This window comes from Typopeltis vanoorti, chromosome 12 (genome assembly GCF_054136105.1).
Source record: "Typopeltis vanoorti isolate ZY-2024b chromosome 12, IOZ_Tvanoo_1.0, whole genome shotgun sequence".
Taxonomy (NCBI): Eukaryota; Metazoa; Arthropoda; class Arachnida; order Uropygi; family Thelyphonidae; genus Typopeltis; species Typopeltis vanoorti.
In genome coordinates, this window is record NC_143560.1 from 99,613,057 (window position 1) to 99,626,425 (window position 13,369).

A 13,369-nucleotide genomic window follows, 5' to 3' on the forward strand; every position below is an offset into this window, starting at 1 on the left:
TGCCATTATCCAATGTGACATCTTTACAACTTGTGCAATGTGGCCCTTGATTTTCAGGACCTTGTCTGCCATCACTCCTAGATCCCTCATCTCTGCCAAGTGTATACTTTGCATCCCATCGTTGTTTATCAAATCTCAAAACCTTATACTGTGCAACATTGAATGGACAGTTCCATTTACCTTCCCATTCATGCAATCTATTCAGGTCCTCCTGTAAGGCCATAACATCTGCTTGACTCTACATTACTCTTCCCAATTTTGCATCATCTGCAAACAGCTGCATATCACTAGTTAAACACACCCCAATATTATTAACATACAAATTGAACAACAATAGTCCAAATACTGATCCCTGCAGTACACCACTAGTGACCTTCCTCTTTTGAGATACTGCACCCACCCCCATATACAATTTTCTTATACCTATCTGACAGTCATCAAATCCTACCGCCTTATTGACAGCGTTTTTTATTTCCTCAAATACCTCTTGCTCACTCACAATTAAGCCATACTCTCCTATGTCCTCTACATTTAAGTTCCTCATGATTCCACCCTGATCAGGATGAAACACCCTTATAAATTGATCCCTGAATACATCAAGAATGTCTTCTACAACAGTTACCATTCTACCATTTTCATCCATTAACATCATCTTACCATGATCATTCTTCCTTCTACTTACCACATATCTAAAAAAAAAGCTCTGGGGTTTTTCTTCGCTTGATGTGCCAATTCCTGGTCATTCTGCACTTTTGTTTTCCTTACTAAGTCACTATTCTGACTTGTTCTTCATATAACTGATTATTATCATTATTCATCTTGTACTGCTTCTAAAGTGCCGTCTTCTTCTTCCTCATTCATCCAGATGAATGAGGAGCTTAAGCTCCTCATAGATTGCATGAATGGGCAGGTAAATGGAACTGTTCATTCAGTGTTGTACAGTATAAGGTTTTGAGATATGGAAAACAACGATGACTAATCTGTATATGATTAGCCACAATCCAGATGATCACTTTCACCAACTGGAGAAAAGTGGGAAACGCAACTCGCAATTACATCCTCTGATGAAATGATGCCTGAGATATCTCTCGAGAACACGAGAAATTCATTTTCCTTATTTCCAAACACTGTCTCTTCATTTCAATCTGTGCTGCCATAATTAAAATCACCCATAATAATTACCCTTCCTTTGTTCACAAATCCAAGTTGTTTATACATTTTTTCTTTAAATTAAAGATACAAAGAAATTATATACTTGGTTTAATCCTTTATCCAAGTGTGTAAACAAATAAAGTTTGTGCCTGAACTATTTTCAGGACTGGGGCAACTCTTATATAGAAGCTATGGCTTCACATCACTTGCCTTATTATCCTATAATGCAAAGCACATATCCTTATGGGTATGTATAATGCTATGCGTTATGGGAAGGGTCACTACCCAGACCGGTTTCGACCTTTATTGAGATCTCTTCAGTGGGAGCCAGACCCCAGAGGTGATACCAAGGTTTGAAGGAATGCAAAGTTCATATTTTTATATAGGAGTTTCCAAAAGGTATCTCACTTATTATTGAAATATTTTGGATTAGAGATAGTCGTTGGAAGTTTTTCCTACTTGGTTATACTATAAATTAAAGATACCAAGAAATTATATACTTGGTTTAATCCTTTATCTAAGTGTAAGCAAGAAGTTTGCACCTGAACTATTTTCAGGACTGGGGCAACTCATATATAGAAGCTATGACTTCACATCACTTGCCTTAGTGACCCTTCCCATAATTCATAGTATTATACATACCCGTAAGGATATGTGCTTTGCATTATTGGATACCAAGGCAAGTGATGTTAAGTCATAGCTTCTATATACAAGTTGTCCCAGTCCTGAAAATAGTTAAGGCACAAACTTTGTTTACTTATACTTGGATAAAGGATTAAACCAAGTATATAATTTCTTGGTATCTTTAATTTATAGTATAACCAAGTGGGAAAAACTTCCAGCTATACATTTCTTCATCACCACCCTCGACATTCACAGGCCTATAGCAACTTTCGACTGTCTTACTGTCACCCTCCACGTTACACCACACTGCCTCATAACCATTGCCTCTTTCATGTCTACCTTATGTGGATATAATTCCCCTGCTATCATCATCAGCACCCTCCCTCCATCCCTCCCTCTCTTCTTGTCCTTTCTATCCTCATGAACTGTATCCTTCCATTTTTATTCCAGTTAGTATATCTTCATTCAACCATGTTTCACTTATTCCAATGATTTTTGGGCAAATAAACTCAATCAGTGAAACCATTTCATCTTCCTTATTTCTGATACATTTGTAAATAAATGCAGTAATTCATTTTTAGGTCTATAACCAGTCCTATCCATGCCATTTGTTGGTTGTGATTTCCCCACCACACCTGCCCACTCACTGTTATCACCCTTTACCACATATATCTACTCAGTCTCGACTTCTTTACCCACATCACCATATACTCAATCTTCATACCCACATTCACTGCCATTTTCAACATCCACTCTCCCAGTCTCACGTTTCCCTGTTCACCTGAGCTCTCCTCATTTTTCCTGTTCCTCTTGCATTCTCTCTTCATCTGTCACACTACTACTGTTAACACTGTCAAGCACTTCTATCTCTTCAATACCACTCTCCTGATTTTTCACATCTCTTGTTTCTGATCTCTTGCATGCATCACACACACTGTACTTCCATCCAGGAACACTTTTTCTAGTGCACTCACTCCAAAACCATTCAGATGCAATCCATCACGTCTGTATAATTTCATTCTTACCTTAAACACATGCCATATATTCACCTACTGTACTCCCTTCTCACACAGCTCTGCTAGCATACCATTCATAATTTTGGATCTGCTGCAGCTCATCATTGTCATACCTCAGCAACACACTGACACTCTTTCCCACCACAATGTTATCTTTCTTTTCAATAACCTCCCGATATTTGTCCTCAATTGCTCCTTATGCCCACTTAGATCATTGGTCCCCACACTCACCACTAACTCTCTTGCCTATTCTTCCTCATGTCCAATGCCTGAATTATTCTACTCATTCCTCCTGGATAGTAGACCTTATGGAATCTCCATATGCTGCTATCCTGGAATCACTCATCACCACTTTTACTCTTTTCTTTCATTCTAGAAGATAAACTTTGTGAAGAATAATGTCTTTTGACAAGGATGATTGTTTATTGATCCAGCTTTTACATTAAAAATCTTAATGGAAAAGCATTGCAAATTCAACATTGAAACACACACACACACACAGCTTTTGTAGATTACCAGAAACCCTTTGACACAGTCTTAAGGAACAAACTGTGGACTATAATCAAGAATGTAAACATTCCAAATCAGTTGTTTTCTGCAATAACTGACATGTATCAAAATAACCAAATACCCATAAGAATAAATAAAGTTTACAGAATGGAAACCAGTAAACAGAGGAGTTCATCAAGGATGCCCAGGGTCACCACTCTTATATCTGTATAGATGAAATAGTAAAGAAATGGAAGAAAATTATAAAACCAGCATTTAAACTGGATTTAAACAGCAACTGGAAGAGGAATGCATTATGGAGGCAACACAAGATGAATGGTAGTAATCAGGTGCATGAAGAGTACAAAGAGCAGGCTAGAAAAGGTGACTCAGTTAGGCTAGCAAAAGTACAGTATGAGACCAAAACAAATTCCAGACAACTCTTTGATACATGGCTAGTAAAAGAAAGAATTATTATGGAAGGATGATACTGGTTGGTGATAATGGTAAAATGATTACTGCAGAGGATATAGTTGAGATATTAAATAAGCAATTTATAATGCTTTCATCCTTGTGAATATGATATGAAGCAGAACGTCAGTGCATTGGAAAGGAAGAAGGAACCCTCATGGTGAGTGAGCAGGAAGTATGAGAAATTGAGTAGACGTGATGATATATCACTGTTTTGATGGAATGTTCCAGGAAGATAATCACGGTATTGATATATCTTTTTAACATGTCTTAGATTAGGCCAAGTTGCAAAGAAGTGGTTAATCAAAACCACCTTAATCTTAACAATGGTGGCATAAAAATATCAAGAATTTGGATGGTACACATTCAGCCCACTTAGTTTTCTAGCAAACTCTGACTTCAGAGCTCTAAGCAATTATCAGCTTTTATTGGTGACTATCCATACTGGTTTGTTGTAATTTATATGTATATTTATATAAGTAATTTTTTTGTGTGAACATGTTGCTCTCCAGCTTAATTTAATTTTGTAACCTAATAGATTATTATCCTCATGGATTATTAACCTCATGGAGTCAAAGACTCATCTGGGATAGTAGTAATAATATAATAGTAGTAATAATAACAGGACTCTAGCTTGGATGTAGTAAGGTTTTTTTTTTCTCTTCACCAGAGGTCAGGCCAATAGTTTTAACGGTTGATCAGTAACCTTAGCATACCGTGTAGATTGTAGTGCAGCTTGTTTTTGTGTGTGTGTGTATTCCAGATGATGACCTTAATGTGCAGGTCCAAAGTTGAGTGTTTATTTTGGTCTATGTTAAACTAAAGTTTTACTCTATTGTGGTAGTTGTTTCCATAATTTTCATGATGTATGGAAATGGAGTGCTGTTCTTGAAATAGCTGGTACCACAGAACAGAAACAAGACAATTTCTGAAGAAACAAAACAGCTTATGAAGAAACGAAGAGAAATGAGACAATCATTTAACCTACAGAATAAAATTGAATACACTCAAGTGTGCAGCACAATCAGAAAACGTATCGCAGAAGAAATAAGAAAATTCAATTGTAAATTCATACAACAAACAATTGAAAACAACCGTAGTCTCAAAAAAGCCAGACAGTAATTGATGAACAGCAACAAACAGATGGTTGCAGTCAAACTACAAGACAGGGCCATCACCAGAGATAGATATGCTATAGCAAAAAAGAATTGAAGAATTCTACTCAATATTATATCAGGATGATGAATTAAATGAAGAAGAAGACAACTACGACACAACTGAAGTACCACAGATTCTACCAGAAGAAATTATGTGGAGCATCCAAATCTTCCAAAATGGGAAAGCTGCAGGTGAGGATGGAGTTATAGCTGAACTTCTAAAACAGGTGGAGAAATAATTTACAAACCCTTCGCAAAACTATTTACGTTATGCCTGAAAAAAAATGATGTACCAACAACATGGAAGAAGGCTACCCTAATTCTGATAGATAAAAAAGGTGAGATAGAAGACTTGACGAACTACCGACCTATCAGTCTACTATCATTGGTCTACAAAGTGTTTACAAAAGTCTTGGCTTTGTGTGACTGTAGACCTAGCACAACCAAAAGAACAGGCAGGCTTTTGAAGGGCTTTAGTACAATGGACAATATTCAAGTTGTACAGCAGATTATTGAACGGTGTAATGAATATCAATTACCACTATGTCTTGGTTTTATAGGAGCCATACATCAGAACCATCAAATCAGCATACACCAACCACAGCAGTAATTCATTTCAATGGAGACATCTCTACTGTAGGAATACAGAGAGATATAAGACAGGGTGCCACAATATCTCCAAAATTATTCACAACGTGCCTAGAAGAAATATTCAAACTTCTTGATTGGGAAGGGAAAGGTCTGAAGATAAATGGAAGATATTTAAGCCATTTACGTTTTGCAGATGACATAGTTATCTTTACTTCAACTGCGCATGAATTACAGATTTGTATCGATGAGCTCCAAATTGCTAGCAAAACAACAGGCCTAAAGATAAACCTAAAGAACACCCAAGTTATATTCAATAGCTGTGTCCAACCAGAAATAATAAAAATTAATAATGAGGAAATTAAACAAGTAGATCATTACATATACTTAGGACAACAGATATCAATAGAACAAAATATCATGGACGAAATTAAAAGGTGCACGATGCTTGGGTGGAAAGCATTTGGAAAATTACATTCAATATTCAAAAGCCAACTACCATTATGCCTGAAGAGAAAAGTTTTTAACCAGTCTATTCTTCCTATACTGACATATGGCCACGAAACATAGACACTGAATGCTAAGGAAATTCAAAAATTAAGAACAACACAATTTAGTATGTAAAGAAGTATGCTTGGTATCACAAGATTGGATCACAAAAGGAATACATGGATAAGAAATCAAACCAAAGTCTCTGACATCATATAAAGAGTGAAACATCTGAAATGACAATGGGCTGGGCATATTGCTCGAAGACAACATCAACGATGGACAAAAGAAGTACTGGATTGGATTCCATGAGAGGAAAAATGACCACAACGCTGACCTAAATCACGGTGGATTGATGATATTATCAGATTTGCAGGAGTGACATGGACAAGGAGAGCCATGGACAGAGAGTTTTGAAGTAATCTTGGAAAGGTTATCGTGGATCGACATAACATACCTTAATGTGAAGTTTGAAACATTGAGTGTTTATTTTGGTTTATATTAAACTAAAGTAAACACTTTACGCTGAATCTAACATATAATGTAACATCATTTCTGTCACTTCTGAGGTTTAGCCTTGGGCACTACTTGGCTATCTTCAGAAAAATGTCTTCAGCATCCCCTCCCTTTAGGCCAAAAGATATTGCATCCAGATGGAAATGGAGTGCTGTTTTTCTTTCTCACTTTAGAAAGAACTGAAGTAAGTGAAATTGAGCAGTAATTAGATGGCAAAGATTTGTCATCCTTCTTAGGAATGAATTGAATGTGGACTGATTTTCAGGCTGCAGGACAGATACCAGTGGAATAGGAGTGAATAAAAAAAATCACAGAACAAAAGTTGAATCTATAGTACATCCCTTCAGTATAATCAAATTGCCATCGGGAACCAGGAGACTTTTTAGTATCATTTAGATGACATTTTTCTGATTTTTATATTAAAAAATCAAGGGGAACAGTATTGAATGTTATGTGGGGAATGGTAGTAGAACATTATTGAGATTGTCTGTGCAAGAATTAGAGGAAAAGTAAAAAAGCAAGAGATTGGCTTTTTCTGTGAGTAATAATGCAATGGAACATCCAAGTGTAAAAGAGGTGAGAGCACAATTGGACAAAAGTTTACAGCCAATAGCTTTGGCAAGAGATCAGAATGTATAAACTGCAGTTTGGATATGATGCATGCTTTCAGCTTTTATCCCTTTCAGAATCAGTTATTGATGTCAGGATCCACAAACATGAAAATGTAGGCAGAGGATTTGGTTGCTGCAGACTTACCAAACTTTAGCATACTCAACATAGTGTTAATGTAGCATCATTTCTGCCACTTCTGAGATTTAGCCTTGGTCACTACTTGGCTATCTTCAGAAAAATGTCTTCAGCCCCTTTCCCTTTAGGCCAAAAGATATTGCATCCAGATCAATTCAATTAGGGCACTAAAACATTAAAATGAGTATGCCTTAGAAACTGGAGGCAAAATACTGATGCAGTTGGCTCTCACTCAATGGAGAATTCTCCATGCTTGCTACACAAGCTCATTAATTGAGAAAGAAGTAATATTTATTTGTTAATAAATGCATGCATTTATAAGCATTCCATTTAGGCATTTATTTTTGTAGACAGAAGATGTCTTAAGCTTGCGTGGCAATAATTGAGCTTTGCATTGTGTATCGAAGGCTGATGCTTACTCGTCTATTCAAAACTACCTTGGCTTGCTTGGTTGCAGGTGCTTCCAGGCCCTCGCTGCGGCACTGTGATTTCATGCATGCGCATAACCATTTCCGCTCCCTTCACGTCGTCTTAAACACAAAGCCATACGCAGTCAAAGTAGCTCTAGTCAGTGAGCTTCAGCCAGCTTTTACAGGTGTGTGTGTGTGTTGCATGAGAAAATTAAGTTACAACCAACTTTTTTATGACGATGTTATTGACCAGTTCATAAAGAAGAACTGTAGGGTAGAATTTGTATTCAAGTAGCTAAATTGAAAAAGATAGAATATCATTTGTGATATTCTATTACATAAACAGTAACCTAGCATCCATGTTATATAGGTATATAACATGGATGTTAGGTTTCACAAAAATGTCGTGTTATAAAAATTGTGTTATGCGAGACTCAGATCACATAGAAAAAGTGGTGTTAGATTCCGAAATCTTTGTTTATATAATCTTTAAAAAAAAAAATGACATATCCAACAAAAAAAATATTTTTATTTAATTCAGGTAATTCATGTAAATTAAGAAAACAAATAAACTATAAAACAAATACATAGTATAAAATTATAAAAAATTATAAATTGTACGTAAACTTCATTGCACATAATACATAAATGTTTTAGGCAAAATAAAATAAAGTGTATATTTGTAGATGTTCTTTATTTACAAGTGGCCGGACTTCGTCATCACTTGAAATCTCTTGGACATCATTTGTATAATTCTCATTGCATACTTCGGTTGGTTTAGTTATCAAGAAGTCAGTAATAAGATCTTGCTTACCACTGTGCTGTAATTTTTTATTAAGTTCATAATACAGAGCTAAATAAATATCCAATTGTCTCGTGAATTTTCTGGAGCGCTCCATTGGGAGATCATTATCCATAAAATAACTTTCTTGCCAAGTCCAATCCTTCTGCTAATTTCTTTAAACTGAATTCTTTAACGGATTCAACACAATCAGAATCTTTGGCAGAACTTTCTCTGCCATTTGGTTCGACGTCATCTATTAATTAATTGTACCAGTTCCTCCTCATTTAAATCTATTTCTCCATCAATTAATTCACTAATTTCATTTTCAACCATATTGCAAAAGCGCTTTAAATGGCCATTATTATAAAAATTTTTTTTTACATAAAAAAAAGCATTACATATTGTATGTAACTCACTTTATAAAAATAAAGTGCTCAGCTTGAGATTAACACACTTATGATTTTTAATGCGCTTTCCTGGCAGAAAACAATGACAATTTTCAACAATAAATACTTTTGTTGTTGATGTACATGCGTAAACAATTGATGTACATGCGTGCTAAGGGGTATTTCCCCCTAATATAAATTTGCTACTTATAACATGCGTGATACGGGCAGACATAAATTTAACGAAGATAAAATTTGGTTTTTAAGTCTCCCATTGAAAAATATATGAAAAGATAAAGGGTTACTACAGTTGTAGACCGTCTTATATCGAAACCGCATTGTATAAGTACTGCGTTCAACAGGGGTTATTACAATTTGTAGACCGCGTTGTATCGAAACAGCATTGTATAAGTACTGCGTTCAACAGGGGTTATTACAATTTGTAGACCGCGTTATATCGAAACAGCATTGTATAAGTACTGTGTTATACGTGGGTTACCTGTATATAGTTTTAAATGGTCAGTAATTCATTATTCCACTAATCAGACTTTAATCACACCTCTCACTTCCTGAATGATTACAAGAGCAAGCGTGAATTTCAAGACCAGCATTCGCTCCTGCTCTTACTATAGTAAACTTGTAGGTATCACTGGATTTTTTTTATAGTGGATAGTTTACTATGGTTAACTTCTTATAGCATACTGTTGTACCTATGGGTTAGGACCCCTCAGTAGTTTATTATATTTGCTGTTGGGAGAGTGAGAGTACTGTAATAATAAGGCACTTCTATCACCATTGCATTGTGATGATTAATTAAAACCATCATAGCTGTGTGTGTTAACCAACAAAAGTTAACCATGAATTTGTGATTGACTTTTGTATTGTATTCCAGTGTGTGGGAAGCATAAACAGATAAGTTAAAAAATAACAAAAAAATTGCCAATGTTCATTAAATCTGAAGTTCTTTTATGGTATCAGATGCAGGCTGGAATTTAAAAAAAAAAAAAAAAAAAAAAAAGCTTTAATTAAACCCTGTACTGTATTTGCTAAACCCTGTACCTATTGCTTTCATTTTGGAAATTATAGATTTTACAACCGCATTAAAAATAACTTTTAATATCCCGACGTTTCGATCTTCATATTAAGATCATCATCTGGAGTGTATATACAAATACACAAGCACAAGCTGAGTTACATTACATACAGTTAGTAAAGAAACAATGAATTTGATCACAGGTTGTTCTAACTGGCATGACCTCTAGTGGAAAAAAAAATTATTTAGAAATGACATCAAGTTAAATTCTATTTATGATAACATGAATAAACATTCTTTCTTACAGATAGTTTTCTTTTATTAACAATGATGTCCTATTTTTAGCATTACAATTGTTATTTTTGATTTAGGAACCTGGATTTTCTAGTCCTGTTTATAGTTGCTCTTAGAGAGGAAGGTTCCATGGGTCGAATATGTGCCTTCCATATGTTTGGGATTTTTAGACCATCATTATTGTTCAGATTTGGGTGGTTGATAATAATCTTGCATGCTTCCTTAAATTTGTGTTCATAGCATGTTTTGGTGTGATGTAGACAACTGTTGTTTCTTGCTTCTGGTTGGTTGTTATCGTTGACTGTGGAGAAATTTGAATACGGCCGTTGGTTCTGTCGATCTTTTAGTCTATGAAATTTGGAAATTACAATAACAACCAATCAGAAGCAAGAAACAACAGGAGCCACCAATTGCCTGCAGGTAACAATTAGGTAGTTAACCTATCCAACCACACTTTAAACAAAGATGAACTCTCAGTACTTAACAAAGGTCTAAATTTTGCCATAGCACCCAAATCGATTAACAAACTTGAATTTATTTGTAACATTGAAAGAGGCTTGATTCATCCCAAATAACATAGCAGGCAAAATACGTTTAGAAACCGCCAACATTTTAAATCTTAACAAAACATTTTTAATGAATTAACAGCGGTGAAATCATAAAAATCTAATACGAACATCGTAATAACTAGTGCCGATAAAGGAAGTGCCATCATTATTTTAAACCGAACCCTGTTAGTCTCGGACAATAATGCATATCAACTCATTAACTACAACCCAACCAATAGATTAAAAAAGAAAACAAAGAAACTACTTAAGTCAATTACCACATGGCCCGAAGATACGGTCAAAAAAACTATTTCCGCACTACGCTCGTTCCCCAAGAATTTACGGGCTACCAAAAATTTACAAAGAAAACACACCACTCCTGCCAATTGTCGAAGGGGATAGATAGCCATAATTATCACGTACCCAAGAAATTAGTGGCAACACTCAAGGAGTTGGTAGGTCATGCCCCCTCGTATATCAAAAACATACAACACTTCATAAACATCATCAAAGACATTACATTAGAAAAAGATGACTCATTAGTCAGTTTTGACGTCTCTGCCCTCTTTATGAATGTCCCAATCAATGACATAATTCTTCTTTAACAGAACAAATTCCCTCCAGACATAACGCGCTTTTTGCGCATGTATTACGTTTTGGTTATTTTGTATGGCAAAACGCTTTTTACCTCCAAAAAGAGCCATTATGCCCCTCCCCCCCCATTGCTAACTTTTATATGGAACATTTTGAGCAACATGCTCTAGATTCCTCTCCTTTAAAACCCAAAGTCTGGCTTAGATATTGACAATGTTTTCGCGATCTGGTCCCATGGCCGCTAGGCACATTCCTTAGCCACCTAAACAAACAACACAAACTTATACAGTTCACAATTGAGATTGAAAAACAGAACACACTTCCGTTCCTAGATATACTTGTCACATGTCTTCCTTTTGGCAATCTTTCCTTCACTGTTTACCGGAAACCGACACATACTGGCCAATATATACACATGAACTCCTACCACCACCCAACACAAAAACTAGGTGTCATTAATATTCTATAAAACAGGGCTCTGAAGATCTGCTCCAGTGAACATGCACTGAAAGACAAATTTAAAGTTATTCGCAATACTTTTCAAAAAAATGGGTACAGCCAAAACACTATTAACAAAATTCTCTATAAGACCTCGATTAAAAACAAAGACAAACCAAACTACAATAAAACTATAACCATTCCTTACATTAAAGGGACATCAGATAAAATAAACAGAATACTACAAAAATATAACCTCAAAAACACCTTTAAACTTCCTGCAAAATTAAAAAGCTTACTCGACTCATTCAAAGATCTACTCCCTCCACTGGCCCACCCTGGAGTATACCGTATTTATTGCACTTGTAAGATACCATATATAGAGGAAACAGGACGCACAATTCCTATCAGACAAAAAGAACATAAACAATACATTAAATATAATAATTATGGTGAATCTGGCCTTTCTGATCATGCCCTGAACACCTTACATAGAATTGACTGGAAAAGCACTAGTTGTCTACATCACACCAAAATATGGTATGAACACAAATTTAAGGAAGCATGTGAAATTATTATCAACCACCCCAATCTGAATTTTCATTGTACCCATGGAACCTTCCTCTCTAAGAGCAACTATAAACAGGACTGTAGAAAATCCAGGTTCCTAAATCAAAAATAACAATTGTAATGCTAAAAATAGGACATCATTGTTACTAAAAGAAAACTATCTGTAAGAAAGAATGTTTATTTATGTTATCATAAATAGAATTTAGGTTGATGTAATTTCTAAATAATTAATTTTTTTTTTCCACTAGAGGTCATGCCAGTTAGAACAACCTGTGATCAAATTCATTGTTTCTTTACTCACTGTATATAATGTAACTCTGCTTGTGTAATTGTATATACTCCAGATGATGATCTTAATATGAAGATCAAAACGTCGGGATATTAAAAGAGTTATTTTTAACGCAGTTGTAAAGTCCATAATTTCTAAAATGATTGCTGATCACCGCACAACACTAAAAGAAAGGATTGCTTATTGCTAATTATTTGTGTAAAACTTATAAACTATAAAATATTTTTTAAAGTGGCAAGAAATGGATTTCGACAATTTCAAAAAATTGGTGAAATCCATTGAGTTTTTTAAAAAATTAAATTCAGAATTCAAATCCTGGCTCGTGGGAAGAACTGTTTGAGGCTTTTTTTCAGTTAGCGTTAAGTGGGTGTTACAGTTGGCAGAATTTTACCTCCTAGAAGTTGGATTTTTTTTTCCTACAAAACATGTAAACATTGCCCATGAACATTTGTATCTGCATTTTGTACCATCCTTAACACGTACGCTACTTCGTCATAGTTTCTTCCCGTACGCCAAGCAATTTCACTTCTTCAAGGTCAGTATGGGTAATCTCGTTGCCGGCAGTAAGCGACATATGAGTATACTTGTAGTTGGCTTGTGCGAAGCATATACCTTCTACGAGTATACACAGTTTTTCTGCTAGCTCCACAAGCCAAGCATTTTCACTTCTTCAAGGTCAGTATGGGTAATTTTTTTGCCGGTGGTAAGCGTCATACGAGTATAATCATAGCTGGCTTGTGTGGCTCATATACCAACTACGAGTGTACTCGTAGT

At 35.4% G+C, this 13,369-nt stretch overlaps 1 long non-coding RNA gene across 7 annotated transcripts in view; it reads left to right on the forward strand.

The window, feature by feature from the left end:
* LOC150101055 (uncharacterized) overlaps nucleotides 1-13,369 on the forward strand; it is a 138,341-nt gene that overhangs the window by 96,664 nt on the left and 28,308 nt on the right. The gene's annotated exons all lie outside the window — the stretch shown is intronic.